At 28.9% G+C, this 22,188-nt stretch overlaps 1 long non-coding RNA gene across 3 annotated transcripts; it reads left to right on the forward strand.

The window, feature by feature from the left end:
• Positions 1 to 6,387: 6,387 nt before the first annotated feature.
• LOC105138423 (uncharacterized) lies at positions 6,388 to 13,162 on the forward strand. Of its 3 annotated transcripts, XR_844771.1 has the most exons (4): positions 6,388 to 6,432; positions 7,832 to 7,900; positions 8,026 to 8,426; positions 13,150 to 13,162. It is a non-coding gene; the product is annotated as an uncharacterized LOC105138423 (long non-coding RNA). The 3 variants fall into 3 exon arrangements; XR_844769.1 differs by lacking the exon at positions 6,388 to 6,432 and having other exon boundaries at positions 7,738 to 7,900; XR_844770.1 differs by lacking the exons at positions 6,388 to 6,432; positions 13,150 to 13,162 and having other exon boundaries at positions 7,720 to 7,900; positions 8,026 to 8,423.
• Positions 13,163 to 22,188: the final 9,026 nt, after the last annotated feature.

Below are 22,188 nucleotides of genomic sequence, written 5' to 3' on the forward strand. Positions count from 1 at the left end.
TGCATCTTGGCTTTTGGATGATCAGAGTCTTATAACTAAAATTTATAGTAAAACATTCATACATCATAGTAACAATTGACTACTTCTTCAAATAAGTAGAAGCAATACCTTTGAAAGAAGTAAAGAAAGAAATGCCTTTATATATGTGTATGTGTGTGTGTGACACCTACTGCTATTTTTTAGGCAATTTTAAATGCATAAACATGAATGAAATCTTTATTTCAGGAAAATATGAATAAAAAAAATCTAAAGAAATAATAAGTAATGAGTTTCAAATCAATGTCTAAATAAGTGAATAGATATTCTTTATATATATAAACCTTTGCAAGACTTTTGTATTGTAATAAAAACTTTGAAAAACATTTTTATAACACAAGACTCCATTTTCCTTCTAGAAGCATCTAATCTTGGCTTTGAAATAAACTTATACTTTTATGATAAACGATGGTTTGGTGTCTCATATAAATACAAAAAATTGAGCCAGTCTATTTAACAATCTTATTAGAATTTTTTTTTTTATGTAATTAAAGAAAAAGCTTGAAATAAGTATATACAAGTCTTAGGCAAAGAGAATTCATTTTTAACACATGAAAACTCCTTAAAACTACTGATAAACTCTTTATAATACTCTTCTATAATAGATAAGTTATTAATGTTGTGCATTTTCTAAAATGAAATCCCTATTTCTCATTAAGAACTTAAGAATATATTCTTAACAAGACACTAATATTCAAATAGTGCTTATTAAATATTTTTTGGGCGATGATAATTAAAAGCACCTAAATGGATTGTATATATCAATCCATTATTGTTTCTTTTCAAAAACATGTATGTTTTTAAATACAAATCTCAAGATCTTTTAAGATACTAGATTCCTAAGATACTAGATTCCACTTTGCAGGTCAAGTTTGGTGCTCTATTTGACCTTTCTCTTGTTAATCAAGTTTCTAATATAGGCCCATGAAGCTTTTATGATCATTATTATAATATGGAGAAAAGCATAGAGAAGATCACATCATCAAAAACCATTTGTTTTATAAGGCCAATTCAATTACAAAATTTAGTAGCATATACTTTGGTGTTTATACTTCGTTGTTCTCAAACAATTAGAAAAGTTACTTTTAAAGGTGCTTCAAATTAAAGCCTAAACTAATTAGTTCTTAGGGGAGGTGATATGAGGGTGAAAGATATAAATATCAATAAATGTTAATTTGGTCAAATTTTTATGAGCTTTTTGGTTAAAAACATTAACAAGTTATTGTTATATTTTCATTAAAAAACAAGAATGATGATATAGGTTGTAGGGTAAAAAAAAGTAGGTACAAAGCCTTTATTTTTAATTCAAGAGCTTAGATTAGATCTCAAACTCGTTTAAAAATCTGAGGTCAATCAAGTTTGAGAATCTGAGGTCAGTTTGATTGCTTGAGGGATGAGTTTTGCCAAGCAAAGAGTCTTTAGACTTGAAAAGGAGGCCCAAACATGAAAAGAGAACAAAAAATATCAAAATTCAAAAAGGGAAGACAAAGCTCGACTATCGATCTACTGGATTTACAGTTAATGGTACAAGAAAATGAGATATAAAAATAATTTTTTAGTAAAAAGAAAAAAATTTGATCATCTAGGCCAAGCCAGGGCAATCAATTAGTCACCTTTTAGACAACCATCCTAATTTTCTTTACTTTTCTATCATTTTTCTTTTATCTTTGCCTTTTTATTCCATATTTATATATCTATTTTATCTTTCTATGCTGATAATTTTAATATAGCACATATAATGTTTTGTACACAAACTTTTTATAGACAAGTATTGTTTTGTATCATCAATAATTGGATTTCTGCTACGGCCCCTAACCACATAAAATAAATGAACTCCATTAAAAAGACATGCATACCAACTTTTCTTCTAATCTTGTGCATTTATTAGACATATAATTAATGGAACAACATCACACTAACTAATAAGCCACTTGGTTAGCCAACAACACAATTTTTTCTATATAAAAAAAAGTTCAAGCTAGCTGTATAAATACATCTAGAATTACAAGTAGGAAGGGACCAACTTTGGAGCCACATTCTCACCATAACAAAGCCACACAAATTCTCACATAGAGCTTTACCGACTATACTCAAATATGCATATTATGCACTTTCATTTTTTTTCTTTTTCTTTTCTAAATTATATTCTCTTTCATATAAATTTATTAATTTAAGTTTCAAAGTGTCCCACTTGGAATGAGGGATTGGTTTACAGGAGAAACCTAGGCTAATAATCCACAAATAATCTATCTTTTAAGTTTTTCAATTAAATAGTAATGTTTCTCGAAGAAAAATCTTTTATGTAGACTCCATGTAAACACTTAAAAAAAAAGAAGTAAAGCCAGAAATGACTCCATCATCACTGTCAATTTTTGAATCGACAACAACGCAGTTTTTGCTATAGATTTTTGAATTGACAGCGACTCAATTTTAGTAAAAGTTTAGGAAAACAAACTAGACTGCCTTAGGGAGTTAAGAGAAAGGGGAAAACCAGTCTTGGAATAACTAGAAGAGGGAGAAAGAATAAATTTAAATCAGCACTGAAACACCCCATCTCTTTAAGAGGGGGTATAAATATAGGGAGGAGAGAGAATGTGACCCTTCCTCTTCCTAAAAATATATCTATAATAGCTGCATATCCAACTGCACGCTTCTTTTTCTTCTTTTTTTTTCCAACAAAAATTAAAGCCAAGCCCTAGTTGTAATTGTCTCCTTAGGCATGAGAAAAAGAAGTGACATAACTTGGAGGAGGAAAGAACTTAGACCTTCTCTTAGGATCAACTATAGCCATTATTGCAGCTCAACCACTCCTTCTCAAGGAAAAAAACTAAACACAACCAGCCTGCATATAGTCTTCCTTAAGAGTTGAGTGAGAGGTAAGCTAAGTAAAGAAGAGAAAAACCAAAAACAAGGGAGAAGGAATAACCTAAAGGGCTGACTGGATAGTAGGTGAGAGAAGGAAGAAATCGGACTGAGAGAGAAGAACATATCACCAAATCCTTCCTAAAACTATTGTGAACTGTAAGGTATGAACCACAACCTTTCTCCACCATTCTTGTAATTTTGAGACTAAAAAGGAAGATGAAAACCCCAACTAAAACCTAGGAATTTCCAGCAGCTGTTAAGGAAAATTAACTAGGTAGAAGGAAGAAATTGGGGCTGGGTATGGGTCTTAATTCCAAATAAATTAACAAAGAAACTGGATAGTTTTGGATATACAAATTGAATGGGAGGGATGACTATAGAAAGATTTAAATTGAATGCAATATAAAGTGATGAAAAAATATGAATTATAACTATGTGGAACCTAACACCCTGTTAGAATCAAAACTGGAAGTATGTTGGTGTTAACGATGTGAAATTCTGCTTGTATTCGATGAATGGCATGATAATACATTAAGATGATGATATGTGTAGAATTATGTTGTCTTTGAACCTTGAAGAGCATTCTAGAACAAAAAAATAAATAAAAATAGAAACCATGTTATGTTGATGCCCAATTTCATTATGTGATTGATGAAATTATATATTTATATGCCATGTAAATTAAATTGCAACTGCAGCAGAAACAAGACTCCCTCTAGTAATTTTTTGGTTCATTGATGTGTGTGTGTGATTATGAATCGAGAAAATGAGCATACAATTATAAATTATATTGGTATTAAGCCATAATGCAATTGAGAATACATGAATATATGTAGTAGCTATGCTAGATATCGATGTTGGAATGAAGAATTAAGAGACCTTGCTAAATGAACTTGTGTTAATGTTGTTTGATGATAAATGATGAGTGGAGTATGATTCGGGGAGTCCTATATCCACCTTGAGCAAGAAGCATGAGTAGAGGGAAGCCTAGTGTAAGCCTTACTCTTAGTTGAAAGGAAGTAATGAAACCATAAATGATTCCATCGTCGCTGCTAATTTTTAAATCGGCAATGACATGGGTTACGTTGAAGATTTCTAAGTCGACAGCGACTCAGTTATCATCAATAATTTTTGTGTTTGCCGAATTGTGGTGTCTATAACGAATTAGCTTTCACTATTGAATTGTGATGTCTACATCAAATCACTTTTCACTACGAGAATTGTGTTGTTTGTAGCGAATCAACTTTTACTGCTGAAACTGTGTTATCTACAGCGAACTAGCATTCGCTGTCGAATTGTGTTATCTACAACAAATTAGCTTTCACTGCCGAATTAGCTTTCTCTGATGAATTGTGTAGGCTATAATGAATTAGTTTTCGCTGACAAATTGTATATCACCAACAAATCAGTTTCTCTACTGAATTCTGTTTGTCACCAGTGAATTAGTTTTGCTGTCAAATTCTGTAAGTAACCAGTGAATTAGTTTTTGCTAATGAATTGTATGTCAATAGTGAATCAGTTTCGCTGCTGAATTTTGTAGGCCAGCAGCAAATTAGTTTAGCTGCTGAATTCTGTATGTAACTAACTAATTAGTTTTTGTTGACGTAGTGTAGGTTACCAGCAAATCAGTTTCGTTGTTGAATTTTATATGTCCCCAGCGAATCAATTTCGCCATCGAATTTTGTGTAACCAACGAATCAGTTTCATTGCCAAATTCTGTGTAACTAGCTAATCAGTTTTTGTTACCAAATTCTGCATGTAACTAGCAAATCAATTTTCATTGACAAATTGTATATCACTAGTAACCCAGTTTTTGCTAACGACTTTTTGTGGCAGTAGTAGCTTAGCCGATAATGAATTTCACGTAAGAAATGACTTAATGCTTGTAACTATTTCATTGTATAATTGTATAATGTGTGGAACACTGGAATGTGAACATGTGTATTGTGAAATAAGTATGGCAATGAGTTATGTGTTTGTCGAATGTAAATGTGCTAATTTATGATCATTTAATGTATCAGGTAGTGTGACCGGAATCGAACTTTCGACCAGACGAGTACACCACCAGAGGAACAAGTAGGTGATTTCTACCCTCTTCTAGTGTAACGTTAGTTTCTGAAGTGAATTTATTATGAAGGATAGATTGTTGTGTTATATGAAATGCTAAATTGTTATGAATGGTTATATGTGTATTACAAAGGATCTACCATTGTATTATACTGAATGTTAATTATCATGAATGGTTGTATGAGTATTACGAAGGATCTACCGTTGCATTATATTGAATGTTAATTATTACGAATAAAAAATAAATCATCATATATAAATATTCAAGAATGTCATTCATACTCATCATATAATCATCATGCTTAAATTATTTATACTACATGCATATTTAAAATTATCTCACTCAAGCAAAAAGTAAAAGACTAATGAGGATCGCTAAAAGTAACGTCAGGAGAACCTATAATGAATACAAAAAATATTAACAAAAAACTTGAAGTAGATAACATAAATGATTACAGCTCAAAGATTAGAGGCCAAAATGTAATTATAAAATCAAAATAGATCTACCTGATTGATCTCGAACATGTACCAAACTGATCAAACTTAAAAGATCAAGCCCCACTACTCGATCAATCAGTTAACCAAAGTCAACCAATTATTCAACCGAAACCATCCTGACCAACTAGTCATTTGGTTGATCGAGATTTCGGAATCTTGATATGTCAGTCCTCTAAAAATTTACAAATCCTAAAAAAATTCAAACATGTTCCTCGTAAACTTATAACTAAAATCAATCAATTAAACTCAAAACACAAACACAAACTTAAAATCTCTAACATCTTAAAATCTTAAAATCAAATTTAACCACTATAATCAAACATAAAAAAATCAAGATATTACCTTAGATCCTTATCTCCAACTTTCACTTCTTCTTTCCTTTTCCTTCTTCCTCTCTTCTTCTCCAGTTCTCTCTCTCTCAAAGAAATGAATCTCTTTTTTTTTTTTTTTTAACCTCATATATATATATTGGAAGACTTTTAATACCTCTCATGCTAAATGCAATGTATTAAGAATAAAGGGACTGATCTACATGCTGCGCTGCATGCTCCTGCTTGTCCTTTACCCCTTCAAGCTTGCCAATACCACACTCTGGTTTCACCAAAAAGAACGAGACTGATATCTCATTTGATCAATATGCAAAGATGTGGGTCCATCTTCTTTGCATTCCTTTTAATAAAACTAACATAATGAGAAGATGGGCTATGCATACAGGATTATGAAGGGATGTACAATCCTGATGGTTCTCTCGTTGTTCATTAGAATTTGTTCATATAGAGTAGCTTGGAAAATTCTTTTACCATGAGATTTGCAGTCATTCACTGGTGAAGGCTACGCTTTGCTGGTGTTTGAATGTCGTTGTGGATCTTTAATCATCTTCTTCTTTTTTATTTAAACCACGAGAGAAGAACCAGAATAAGAGGGAAATTGAAGAAACTACAATATCTCGTTCCGAACATGGATAAGGTAATAATGTGGTATTCTTTTCTTCACGCATCATGGAATCTTCTTTGAGTATTGTTGTTTGTCATAAAGTTCCTCCACTAAATTCGTTGAGAGATAATGCACTCACACACAACCCTGCCTTGTGCCGGCATGGATGGCCTGACTGGTTAAGGCCAGTTAAAGATTCCATGATGACATTAACTCGATCAATCAGATATATTTTGTGAAGAATATTGATTATGGCCACGAGGGTTTTTCTTTTCTTCTCTTTTTTGATTTTTGTCCAATAGGCCTACGCGGCAGCGGAAATTCATTTCCAGTATATTTGAGGTTTCAAAATGTATTTTGTATTGTGATAGTTTTTATAGTTGTATTTAAAAAGATTATTTTATAAAAAAAATATTTTTAGTTGAGGTTGATTTAATATTTATATACGTCTGGTTAAAATTGTGATTGAAATTGAAATTGAACAAAAAATGGTTTAATATGTTTGGTTAAGAATGTTTTTTAAATTAATGTTATTAAATAATTAAAAAAGATATATATTAATATTGATAGTTTTTAATTTAAATATTGTAAATTTAACTATTGCTATTACATCATGAAATAAATGCTACGTCATCAAGTGATCTCCTTTTAATTTATTTATTGCCATTGAATAATGTTAAAAATTAATTTTTTTTTACTGGATTGGACTTGGTTCAATGTATTTAGCTTTGAGCTCGATCTGGTTTGGCTGAAATAGTGGAGAGAGGCTGTTTTTATAGACAGGAAACCTTCGCAACGAAAAGCATGCAGTTTCTACAACAAAATTGAGTTTTAAACATAGATAATAATGGGGTCCATGCATGAAAATTACAGCTCATTTTACAACCAAATAATATGTTGCAACTATTAAATAAAAATATTGTAGCAGATGCTGAGCCAAACAGGCTCAACCTTGAGACCTGTTATTGGAAATCGTAAGTTTTAAGTACAGGGATCCTTTGAGTTGTGTTTTGTTAGTTTCACACAACAAAAAGATCAAATATAAAAGGGATAAAAATGTTTGTTCGGAGGCACGGAGATAGTGAAATAAATTTGTTGTTGTGATAGTTTTGGAGAGATTTTTTGTCACTTAAAAACATGAAGTACATAACATGTCTATAGCATCTCTGTTTTTTTTTTTTACTTTTTATTTTGAGACAATAACCAAACACTGTCCAATACATGCAATGGAAGTTTCATAACACTGCAATTTGTCGGGCTAGATGCAGTGAAGCTTAATATAATGAAATTGAAGAAATAATCAAACACCAATTACATGATACCTTTCCAACTCACACAACCGAAGAAAAAACTTGCAAAACATTTTCCAGGATTCCAAATACAGTAAATTATGAAGAATGTGTTGTATGCTGATTTTCTCAACAACTTGCAGCAAACAAGTTATGCAGACATGCTGGATTTTGCAGTGCAGCATATCAAAGGCCTTCAAAATGAGGTGGAGGTGAGTGAGACATTTACATCGTGATCAGATATAAATGATGGCTAAATCGCAATGGAAATTGGTGTATTACTTATTGCTGGTCTTCCCCTAATCTTCACTTGATATTGCTTGTCCATCTCTTACAGAAACTCCACAAAGAAATGGAAAATTGTACCTGTGGATGCGAAAAATCAACCCCATGATTGTGTGAAAATGGGGGCCTGGAGCGATGGGCAATTCTTTGCTCTCTGTAGGAAAAATCATCACTTCACGGCAAGGCAACCGAAAGTTAGATTGTCTATTAGAGCACCATGATGTTCGGCTGAAATGGGATGAACGTTAACCCGACATAAATGTGAAAAAATTTTTTGATTCAAGGAATTTGAAGGCAGGGACTCAGGCAGGCTAAAGTTATCTTACCAAATTTCGGTTAACAACCGTAAAGTTAGGGAATCAAACCCAGAACTGTATATAGTGAAGTGATATTGTTCACTTGTAGTTAATCAGAGATGATGCATGTAAAAATGCTGTTTAATTTCCCCTTTTTGTTGTGTTTGAGAATTCGGAGCATAGTTATCAAATCTTGTATGAGACGGTCCAATATTTGGATCGTAGTAGGTGGATGAGTGAGTGTGATAATATTTATTTTTTAAAATAATATTTATTTAAAAATATATTAAAATAATATAAATTTTATTTAAAAAAAATTATTTTTAATTTCAACGTACCATACAAATTTTAAAATATAAAAAAATTTAAGATCAAACCTAATTGATTTTTCAATAAAAACTACATGGTTTCAATTTTATTTTTTAATAAAAAATACAGAAGGTTTGAATAAGAAAAAAACAATTAATCTGACTGAACTCTACTAAATTATTCATTGAGCTTTTAAACTCATAACCTTGTTCATATAAAGGATGATTCCTTGAACCATGCTGCAGATTCTATAAGTCACAAATCTGCCAACAATCAAGTATGTAACAGCTAGGAAATAAAAGGAAAATTGTCTGTGTATGTTAATTTTGCTATTTCAACTCTGTAACCATTAGGCAGCATATCCTTAACTTTAGCTTTCATTGTTAAGAATAGATTACGCAGGCTTTGTATATATATAGAATACTAATCTCTGTATTAAGATATTGAATGCAATACAATATTCTTCTCGTAGGTAAAAGCCAAAACAATATGTACAATAATCTATATTTAATATGATATCAGAGTCTTGATAACCAAGCGGTCACGAGTTTAAATCTCACCATCTCTATTTATTTGATAAAAATCAAGCATAAGGTAAAGTAAGTCTGTGCAAGTTTCAAGCTCGAAAGGCTTTCACTTGTGGAAGTATGTTAGAGAATAATATAAATAATATTCTAGAACCTAACCTAACAGTTTAAGCTTTTAAGTTGAGATAATTCTTTTATAGGTTAAGTTGCAAGACACTTTTACAAATGCTAGCCAACATATATAGTATAATCATGACCAATAATATCAAAACTCAAAACCATAGCTACCAAGTGGTGTGCGCAATAATCCCCACAATAAAAAACCCATAAATATGAGCTTTTTTTGTTTTATAAATTTTGAAAATAGCATTTGAAAAATAAAAAATAACTAGGAGTATTAAAAAAAGTAAGATAAAACTTGGTATGCATGAGGGATCTATTATTGTATTGTATTGAATGGTTGGATGAGTAATATGAATAGTCTATTGTTATGTTATATTAAATGCTAAATTGTTATTGAATGTTTTTTTTTTTGTGTATTATAAAGGATTTATTATCGTGTTTATTGAACATTAAACTATTACAGAATGTTTGTACGGGTAGTATAAAGGGTCTACTATTATGTTATATTGAATGTCAAATTGTTATGAATCATTTGAATAACCATTTCAAAGTATATATTATCATGTTATAGTGATTTCATAAACCGCCTCTATAACATTTAATTGGTTAATGATTAACTTCAGTTAATGGCATTTTAGAAGGATGATCAGGTTGTGTTTTATAATTAGCTACAGTTAATGGCATCCGAGATGGATGACCGCGTTGTGATTGATGATTAGTTTCGGCTAATGACATTTTAAGTAAATGACCGAGATTGATAAGTGATTAGCTTCGGCTGATAACATCCTAAGTGGATGACCAGGATGAATAAACGATTGGCTTCGACTAATGACGTCCTAAGAGGATGGCCAGATTTGGGAGTTACGAGTTAGTTTTAAGAATTGATGCGTTCATATGTACTATGTTTTGTATATATCAAGTATATAAAAGAACTATGATTGTTATGCTTTAAACAAAGAATAACATTATTTTGATTAATGGTATTTGAGATGGATGACCGGGGTTTAAATATTGTAATTAGCCTCGATAATTGATGAATTATTAAAGGTGATATTTATATAAGAAAGGAGAAATGAAAGAATTATGCTTTTTTGGTCAATGAATGAAATTGAACATTAATATTGCTTTATTATGCTTTTTTAAATTGCTTATAATGCTTGAAATTATCTTGTATTGTAACAGGACATCATACCAACATGTGCATAAGGGAATCCGTTTCACGGCCCACACATTTTGAAAAGAACTATATATTCGCATGTTATGGGTGATATGAGTTTTGTATGAACAGACGTATTAATTACTCAATTAGTCGTCCGACCCTTTTTGTAAAGACCTGTAATGAAAAATTGAAATGGAACACAGATATCTATTTGCGAACATGTAGATACGATGTGTATGAATATATGTATGTGATATTCTTTTTATGAGGATGTTATGTTGTGAAATTACATGAGGTCAGGATAATGAAATTAGTAGTTATATAACTTGCCGTTCAACACTCTTATATGAACTCGTGATGATAACAAGACTAGAACATGAATGTGAATTTATGAGTATGTCAATATGATGTAATGTAAACCTATGAATATAAAAATATAATATTATAGGCATGTATATTGAGAATTCGTTTTATGGGAATATTGATTTATGTTATCTTACATGGATTGTGTCTTGTTAATGAATAGAATGCAACTATAAATCAGCAGAATGATATGGTAAAAAATATCCTGAACCTAACAATTTATAAAAAAATAAAAATTTCATCAATTTTGGCCTTGAAAAAGTCGGGTTGTTATACTCTATGTCTCACCTGAAAATCTCTATAAACTCCAACAAAAGTTTCATGACTAACATCTCCATGAAAAATCTACATGGTCTATATCATCAAATCTTTATGACTATATAAAAATCTTAGTGTTCCAAAACATGTCTCCAAGAAAATCTTTGGTACTTTTTAAAAAATATTTCCATATCTTTATTATGTCTCCATAAAGATAGCACTCACAACCATAAAGGTAACATATGTCTACGAAAAGTAACTTATATAATAAGAATTTTCTCCCCATTTCTAGCTTAAGTCTTTCAAATATATCTGTTTAAAAAACTAGAGGGGGGGCAATGATGATATAAAAAAATAAAAAATAAAAAAAATTATTTATAATTTTTTTTTAAATATAGTCACTAGAGCTAAATGAATAGTTAAAGTCATCTAGACCTAGCTCGAGTGACCAAGCATCTTGATTGCCTCTTTTTGAGGTGACCACTTGGGTGATCTTGGCCACTCTCTTTTTAGATAACTAATATAACCGCTCCTTTTTAGATGATTGGTTAATAGTTCTTTTGACGACTAATCAATTTTTTTTTTATGATTTTTCTTCTATTCTTTTCTTTTTCTTTTATATTTATACATTTATTTTATCTTCCCAAACTTATAATTTTGATGTAGCACACATAATTCTTTGCATGCATAAATTTTTTACAAACAAGTACCATTTTCTATCACTAATAAATACATTTATACTATACCTACCAACCACAAAAAATAAATGAATTCCATCATGAAGACTTGGCATACCAACTTCCCCTCTAATCTTGTGCCCATGCAAGACAAAATATATGGAACAACATAACATCAATCAATGAGTTACATGGTAGGCCAATGACACAATTCCTTCTCCATGAAAAAAAGTTAAAACTAGGTGTACGCCCAAACTCACAAGCAGGAAGGGGATTAACTTCATAGCCGCATACTTACCACAACAAAGCCACATGAATTCTCCATACAGAGTCATGCTAACTTCAATGCATTATATCCTCCTTTCACACACACACACACCCACCCACCCACGCCAATGTAAAAATCCATGAGAGACTGGTTTACAGGAGCAACCAGTGTATCCTATCTTTAGCATAATGTGATTTGATGCAATTAATTTCCTTCCTTTTTTTAATCCATCATAAGCATAGCCAAAATAAAAAGATGATTATACAATTGTAAAAAAAAATGACAACAAATGGTAAACAACCTATGTTTAAGTAGTGTTTATATATGAAATCAAGAGCTTAAATCTTCTCCATTGTTGTTCCTAATTGGTGTTATTTTTATATCCTAACACCTGATCATAACTACTCTTCAAAAGTTCTTAAACTTCGTCCGAACATGGGTGTGGTGTATCTAAATAAAAGGATGGTGTAATGTAGGTACAAAGTTTCAATATGCCGGAGTGTGTGTGTTATAATCCATATATCCTTTTATTTTTATTCAAAAAAGAAAGAAAGAAGGTTTACATTAATTATAAACAAAAATATGGGTCGGTGTAATGCGACTATTTAGTCATTTGTTAGCCCTACATGATGCGGCCCTAAGGTCCACAAAAGAAAGCCGATACAATATAATAAAATGTTCACAGAAATGATAGAGAAGCCTCGAAGAACTTGGGTGCAGGAATGATAGAGAAGCCTGGAAAACTTGGGTTGAGCCCTACAATCTAAATTAAACTTAGGTTAATAATTTCCTAGAACTTTAAATATAATTTGTGGTTTGGAAGGGCGCCTTTGTCATTCTAACACAAGCATGCTTTTCTCTTCTTCTTTTTTCTCGAGTTGCCATGATTAAATTCTATAAAGTCGTATAGTGAAAAAAAAAAAAAACACCTTAAGTGTGCATCTTATGGAGAATATAATAGCTAAGCTAGCATGGCCTTTTGTCAAAAACCTCTAATTGACAACGCTGTGAGGTTAATTTGTTCCATTGTTTGTGACTTGACTCTATGGACGTTGATGGCTTTGAAATGTTTTGTGCTGATCTTAAAACATAAAGCAAGGTTGCTGTGTTATATCATAACCTATGTGTTTAGTTTCCTCTTCAAGAGAAAAAATATGGGCGGCTCTATAGTATCAAATTTGGGGTTCATGGGTAAGTGTTTTCATTGGTGGAGCATGAGTTCTACATTGAATAAAAATTAAAAAAAAAATATAGAAGTTGTCTGTATTTTAATTTTGAAAAATTGAAACTCAGAATAATTATACAAATGAAGGTAATTTCTTCTTTATTTAGTAATATACTTTGAATATATTAAACCTATATAATCCCAACAAAAACCTAACTCCATAACATCACACGCACTGCATAACATCCGTATTTACTTACATTTAATTTTATGATTACTTGGTAATTAATGTTTTAATAAAATATCAAATAATTATTTTAATTTTAAATTTTAAATTATTAGATGAAACCCTAAAACTTATTTTGTATTACTATCTAATACATATTAATTTAAAAATTTAAATTAGTAGACAATGTTCAAGAAATTTTATGTTACCCACCAACATACCCAATCAATTGAAAGTACTTTAGGTATGAAAGTTGTATTGATCCATTACTATTTTGTGTTAATTTAAGAAAAATATCACAAAATCTCTTATCTTTTAAGCAAGGGAGTATTTTGGGTATTATATTTTTTTCATAAATTATATTTTACATCCTACAATTTATAATATAATTACATATTATAAATATGTCAAGTGTGAACTCTATCAACAAAAAAGAAAGAAAGAAGTTTGTTAATATCCAAAATGGACTTATATGTTGAAGATTACGTGTTTGTCATTAATGTAGCATGAGTAAATCTTCAAGAACTTCATCGTTGGGTAATTCCAATGTTTCTGGAGACAGAAAATGGAGTATTCAGTAAGTATAAAAACAACAAAGAAATCTTTTTAAATCAACAATAGTATTCTGAGGATTAAAACCCCAGTTTGCGGTGCTACAAGAATCATTCTTCTGTTGATTATCCAAGTTTTTAACAGATGAAACTTGACCAAAGAATAACAACTTACAAGAACACTATCAAAGAATGAACTTCCTTGACACAAGGCACAGCAAGGTTCTTATCATCAATGAGAGACATCAAACAAGCCTCCCAAATCTTACAAGATCCATCATGACTCCCCAAAACAATCGAAGAACCATTCTCTAATTTTACCGGCATAGAATGAACTCTAATAAGGGTTTTGTACGCTATTAATATATTTTTATATAGGGGTGTTTTCATTCTTTTATTATTATTTTGAATTGATGTTGACGGATAGAGTATCTTAAAATTTAGTTTATGAAAAATTAGTATGCAGCGTGTTCCTATATATGCTCGAAAAACAGGAGATTTTTAGTAAAATTTCCTTTATTCAACTTTTAACTAGAATAGGAGGCGGATAGGATTCAAAGTTATAATTATTTGATCTTGAAGACTTTTGCATCATGATAAAAAACTATTTATCTCAATTTAAAATTTTAAAATGTACAATGAGATATACATTTATATTACTTATTAAACATATTAAAGTCATATTAACTAATTGATTGTGGAGTTGAAATCTTATCACTATTTTTTTAATTAAAATCAAAATTATTGTGTGTTAATAACTTGTAGAATAACATTATCTTCAAAGAAAAGAAAAAGGGAATGCATTAGAAAAAATAATAAATTAATTTTTAATAAAATTAAAAAGACGATTGTATTTAATTATTTTTTTGAATACTTTTCGAAGCTGCGTCATTCTCTTGAAATTTTTACCAAATCATGTTATTTTTCAAAAAATAAAAAAAATAAAAAAATCTGATGCTAGACATTCGCATGATTTTGTGTTAAAGTCGTAGTTTGCTGCGGGCAACGTTGGTCAGATTGGAATGCCTGCAGAAGAAAATGTAACTTTAACCAAAGGTCTAATAAATCAAAAAGTTACATGTGTTTCTTGCCTAATCCATACAGTCCCAAAGCTTGAGCTATGGACTTGTATTACATCTATGTTGTGGAAACGACAACCTACTTGTAATCTTCATTGCTGAAGACAAGCTTCCTGTTGCACTACCACTTGCTTCTACTTTAGGAGGCAATGCTGATATATATTAATCCACAAAGAAAAAGATCAGCACTCTTCTTTTTGTCAAAAGAGTAATAATAAATTATCTTTCACGATGTTTTATTTAAAATTAAAAGAAAATATAACACTAAGATTATGGCTGCGTAACCCCTCCACCATGCAATATTTTAAGCGTCTACACATCAATCTCTTGCGGATCCAAGGTTTGACAGAGTAGAAAGATATATTTCGGTTTGCTATTCTAGCTCAAATATTACATTCCATTTGAGGCTATGCTAATAATAATAACAATAATAAAAATGCCTACATGTTGCCTGTGAGGAAGTACACTGAGTCGTCTTAACGAGTTAACAACTTCATATATTATATTTATATAATTAAGAGGTGTCAAAATTAATGATAGAAATTTTCCCAGTAAACTGTTTTCTAAAGTCTAAACAGGGCCCCCAAATCAACATGGAAGCTTTCGTTTGTTTAATTAATCCAGTAATTAGCAATTATTTATTGAGTTCATGGTCGTAAATTAGTTATTCAATTATCAAGTTGTGTATAATTAATGCTTTCCAAGCATATGTTTACAATTACAATTATTTGACCTTCTAATATATATATATATATATATATATATTCCAGCCACTACTTGAACAGTGCTAATATTAATGCAGCATTTTGATTGATGAGGCTACAAGAAATTATGGCACAAATCTTAACAGTTTCTCATAATAAATTCTCCACTATAAAGTCAAGTCAAGCGAAGAGAAATTAAGGGTTGAAGCTCAAGTTCATCATAAAGAAAAAAGTTAAGTTGATATCGTCAATGTATTTACATATGCAGAGTTGGAAGATATAAATTCTCTTACGCAAATAGCTTCAATGTGTTTCTCACAATAAATCTTCTTACGATTTGATTTGCGTACATACGTCTTTAAATATGATGCTTAGCTGACCTAGCAAATAAAATTCTCAAATCCATTTAGGAAAGTAAACCGTAATAAAAAAGAAAAATGAAGAATCTAATTTGAACATAAAAACAATTTTATGGTTAAAAAAAGAATTATTGTTTTGCAAACCCTAAAATCATAGCTAATATTTGAGTAGCTAATATTTGAGAGAGGACCAACCAGGATCCATTATTTTTCAAGATAAAAAGTATTGAAAAAGACATTAAATGCATTAATTTTAAAAATTTTAATCAAGATAAAATTAAAAGTTTCATTGAAATATTAAGAGAAGGTCCTAATACATTTTATTCATGTGCAAAAAAACCCAATACAAATTTATTTGGCCATAAGGTGAGGACAACAATACAAAAAAAAGAATCCTATCTTTCCCTTTTATTTCTACAATTAATGGCATGCATGAAAGGTCATAAATAAACATTGAATTAGTTTTATAATATTTTATTTTTTAAATTTTTTTCTCATGATAGAACATAGATTTAATATTAGCAATTTTATTTTATTTTATTAGCTATAGCTCAAAACTTGTTTGGGTTTAATTAATATTTTATTTTCATTTATGATCTATAGATTGTTTGGATCATGTTATAATCTTTTTAGTTTAGGGTTTTTAGATCAATTTTGAGTAGATCTCATATAAGTCCATATAAAGGATTCATTAGGATTAGTTTTTTAAGAACTATTTTAAATTTATGTAACTAAAATTTCGCTAGCCGTCGATGAATATTACTTATGAATTTTTTAATTTTAACATGGGAGAATGATTCTTGCATTCTTTAATTCTTGAATGAACTGAATCTGGTTTATAAAAGATTAACTGGTTTTGTAATATCATTCTACTCATTCTAATAGTATTGGTGTATTGAAGCAGGTTTTTATTATATCGTACTTCTATCAGATTTATTTTAACTTTTCAAAATCAGATCTCAATCATGATTTTGAGTTGCGTGACCATATAATTACGAGATTCATTGAAGATATAGAATTATTATTTGATAAATTATAAATATTAAAAAACTAGAGACAATCAGTTAATATTTACCGTAATAAATAAAATCCTAAAACCAAATTAGAAAATATTGAACTCTTAAATAGTAAGAAAATAATAATAATAATAATAATAATAATGAAACAACAACTCTTGTGTCTAATTTGAATAATATGGGATTGAAAGCAACCTCAATGGTAAAAAAAACAGGATTTCATTAAATTGGAGAGAATTTTTATTTGATAAATCAAAGATAATAATTCTTGAATTAAATAAAACTTTCAGACATAATTAGGAAATGAACCTCTAATAAAGAATATTGTGAAACAACAATTTTCGGGCCTAATTTAGGCATGAAGACGGTATAATTGCAAGAGAAAAACTAGGGTTTTGCAACTTAAATTTAAACATTTACATATGCAATTTTTTAAAAAGAAAAAAAAAATGCAAGTGAGAGATAAATTTATTTATTTATTTTTTATTGAAAAGGTACATAACTTTTGATAAAGTCGTTGAGATGGTTAAATACCGGATATTCTTCATCTTTGCTGTCTGTTTGACAACAAGAAGAAATTAAATATATAAATAAAACAAAATCATAAGAAAATTTAATAAATTAATGAGAGAAAATGACAGCTCCTCTGGATGGTGTGATTACAATTATTTTGTCCAAAGCCAGCAAATGAACAGTTCCATGGACCTATTTTGTTGCAAAAAATAAAAATAAAAAAACAATAAATTATGATTAATAATTGGTTCAATTAATACGCAGCCGACCCAGAGAGCAAATATTTCAAAGACTTTGTAAGGCCATAGATGTGGCTGCAAGCTCCAAATCAAGGAGTTGTTGCTGTTATTATTATTATTATTATTATTATTATTTTTGTTGGTTGGTGTTATCAAACCCTCCCCACTATATATTTCTAGATAATTCTGTAATTTAATTATAACGTTATATCCAACTGGGCCCTTAAATTACTTGAATACTAACAGATAGTATCAACTGTCAACATAGAGTATTTTGGATTTATTAGGATGTCATAATGCTGCGTAGAGCATATCTATTTAAGTTGTATTATGTGTTTTTTTTGCTTTATAAAAGTATTTTTAAATAAAAAATATATTAAAATAATATTTTTTCAGATTTTTTTATTTTTTATTTCAACACATTAACACCAAAAAATATTTTTAAAAGTATCAATTTAATATTTTTCTAGATAAATAATATAAAAAACATAAACTATTACAATATCAAATGTACAGTACATCTAGGTGCAGATGCTTGATTACTATATATTCAAGGTGTATTCCATGTCAATTTATATATTAATTAAAAATAGTTTCACATTTATTCACAAAAAAAAAACCTTGAAAATGTTTTGTTATATAATTGACTTTTCATAGAATAAATTTATAAATATTTGTCTTCATCTATTTCTTGCAATGGTTTCTCACAATATTTCTTTTATATATTTACCATAGTTATTAAACTTGAACTAACTCAGTGAATTAACATAGTAATTTATCGACTTAGAGTTTAGACTGGATCAAATTTTCTTTTGAATTGTTTTAGATATTGACCTAATTAAATTATAGTAATTCAATAAATTAACCCACAACCTGATTAATATAACCAAACCTAGATGATACCCAATAAGATTAACTATATATATATATACATGTTTTTTTAATTTTGTTCAAAATAATATAGTTTCAATGTTTATAATTTTAAACTACTAAAATGGCATGGTTTTGAGATTAACCTAGCTACCCACACCTTTCTTAAGGGTATATGAGATAATGTATTGTCTAGTAAGGTCCCTAAGAGATGTAGCGTGATAATAAAGAATTTGAGATCTGTTCAGTAAGTTTTGAACTCGAATCAAGGCATGCATATCTTGTAAAAGCCTAGAATAACTAATATTTTACTCACTCACCTTAGCCTACAAAATATGTTTTCAGGAAATGAGGTTTTCTCGAATCCAAAAAAAAATGTATTATCTTGTAAGATATTATAGAATTATTCTAATTATTACCGTATTGTACTTTTGATGGGAAATGATAAATAGAGAAAAAGAGAGAAGCTTTTTAGAAAGATTGCAAGCCATTGAATTGCAATTTTAATGTGAAACCTAATTATTGATGTCGCAAATCTAATCTAAAGATGATAGCACATTCTTGAATATTTTTTCCATAGCATCCCTCGTTTATCTTGAAGTATGGAGGAGGAGTAACCTACCTTCTCTTGTTCCGATGCTTCTCCAAGAACGACGGAAATTAAGCAATAATGGAGAGATCATAACCGCGAGCTTTGACTTTCACGTGTTTCATACGTTAAGAGTTGTGGTCGGTTGCGCTGGTTGCTTGGCAGCAATGCGTTTCTGGCCGCGTTTCGTGTCTCCCCCCGTGCCAAGAGTTCAACTTGGTCAGATGTCGCCACGGTGACCAGATAATTCGCAACATATTTGGATTGACAACATGTTTATTTTAATGTTTTAATATTAATATTTTAATATTATTTTGACATAGCATTGAAGATAAATTAAAAAAGAAAACAAATATATTATTTTGATGTATTTTTAAATAAATTAAAAAAATTATTATTATTATAATACCAAATAAGATATAAATTTTATTTTAAATTATTTTTAATATTAATTTAATTAAATATAACTCAAACTTTATTAAAAAAATAAAATAAAAATAAAAAAATGTCAAGGTGATCTACCAGACAAGATTTACAGCTTCATTTTTCAACATCAATAACAACAAAAAAAAAAAAAAAAAGGGAAAAAAAATAGTCACCGATATACAAGAAAATGTTGAATGGCAGTGGCTAAGGGCAGGCTACGTTGACCCCCCAAATAAAATATGTGGCCCTTCGACTTTTGTTTGTCCTGCTGGTACCGTCCACGAGGCATCACCCATCATGATTGTCTGTGGTAAGAGTCAACTAGCCACTCAATCTAAAATTCGTCACCCACGAGATCTTAATTACAAAATAAATTCATACCACGCTTTTGAGTATGAAAAAGATGGTTATATGGATACCGAGTGATTTTTTTAATTAAAAATTAATTTTTTTTATATATTTTGAATTGACACGTTAATTTTAAAAAATAATTTTTTTAAAAATAACATGCTAATTTTAAAAAATAATTTTAAAAAAATAAAAAAATAGTTTTTAATAAATTTCAATATAAAAAATATTTTATTTTTAAAAATGATCGTAATATATTTTTAAATAAGCTTTACAAGTTTATAGTAATGATTTTTTTAAAAGTATTTTATATTTAAAAATATATTAAAATAATATTTTTTATTTTTTAAATATTATTGTTAATATCAAAATATTAAAATGATATGAAAACATCAAAATAATTAATTTTAAATAAAAAAAATTAAATTTTTTTATAAATACTTTTGAAACATAAAAACAAAATCTGAGTTAGGCTAATTCAATAACCACTCTAAGAATGCCTTTTTTTTGTTTTTTATAGTTGTAGTTTGAAAAAAAAATATTTTAAAAGTATTTTTTTATTATAATGTTTAATTAAAATTGTAGCCGAAAATACTCCTAAAAAAACAAATAATAAGTGTTTGTTGAATTACTAATAAGAATAATTAATTTATATATCAATTTTTATTGTATTGAAAGAGACATTGTTATAAGAACAATGAAAAAGAAGGAAACTTACCTATCGAGATCGGAATTCAAAGATGGTTTCACAGAAAGCATGTGGTTGAAGGAAGATTTGGAAAACTATTTGAGGGTTGCTAAGCCAAGAATTCTGGGGACAAGAAGCTATTGATAGGAAGAAAAGACAGAGGAGATACTTGGATGAATGTGAAGGTGAAGACGATTGGGAGGTCTTTTTGAAAATGAAAGGTGTCGATGAAGAAGATCTGGGTTGTGTAAACCCAGCATGTTTCAAGCTTCCAATGCTTTTTCATAACCCCTTGTCAAAATGCAATATATTATGGCCCCACAGGTTCTGAATTATGATTCAAGTTTATTTATCTCAAAAATAGAAGCAACCATCGAAATAAATACATTCTGAATAAGTGAGGTTGTTTTTTAACGTAGTATTTTACAATTTATATTGATAATAATAAAACATATTAACATATTTTTTTTAAAAAAATTATTTGCAAGTTCAAGGGATACAATCACTATTATTTTCAAAAGGATAACTATGTATTTTAAAATAATAAAAAAAAAATACCAAGTATAAAAGCTAAATTTAGTTGTGTTATTGATAAATCAGGATCATTTAGTAAATCATGTAGATATAAATGAATAAATAAATTATATTTATATATTTTGAGATTATTTAAATATTATATTATTGAATTATTTTTTATTATAATGAAATGTGAGAATTTTTTTGAGTTTAGCTATAATTTGTTGATTGGGATTCTTATAGTTTTTAGCATAACAAAATTTTGGATATAAATGCTATATATAAGGGAAATTCTGTCAATTTTTTTTTTTAAATTGTAAAACTTTTAACTCCATAAAATAATCAAGTAAATTAAATTTTAGATTAAAAAAATATGATTTTATTAACTTTATCAAGCTTAAAATACAAAAAATTCCCAAACTAGATAGTACCATCCATAACAATCCAATCATTTTCATTTTTATTCCTATTCGACTATTTTTAAAAATATTTAATTGTTTTTCAAAATAATATGCATTTCAATAATATTGTGTTTTTATTTTGCAACATCCTTAAATTGTGATAATTATCTAATTTATCTTAAAATAACATCTTAGTATATAAATTTAAGTTATAATAAGGGGAGGCCAAAAGAATTATTTTATTTTTATTCACTAATAATGTGTAACTCTCTGTCTCTCTGAAAGTGAAGTGTTAATAGATAAAGCATCAGTAAGCGATTAGGGGATAAAGGTTTAAAACAGTGGTTGAAGGATATAGTTTTAAAGATGTATAATAGGTATAGAAAAATTACTTAAATCAATATTCGTAGGTCTGTCATTGTTTTAGGCATTGTACTTTAGTAGTGTTTTTGAATTTATTTTATTTTAAAATTATTTTAACATGTTGATTTTAAAAATATTTTTTATAAAATAAATAGATATATAAATAGATATTATTTTAATAT

The sequence above is a fragment of the Populus euphratica genome, unplaced genomic scaffold (assembly GCF_000495115.2).
Source record: "Populus euphratica unplaced genomic scaffold, PopEup_1.0 scaffold102.1, whole genome shotgun sequence".
Lineage (NCBI taxonomy): Eukaryota > Viridiplantae > Streptophyta > Magnoliopsida > Malpighiales > Salicaceae > Populus > Populus euphratica.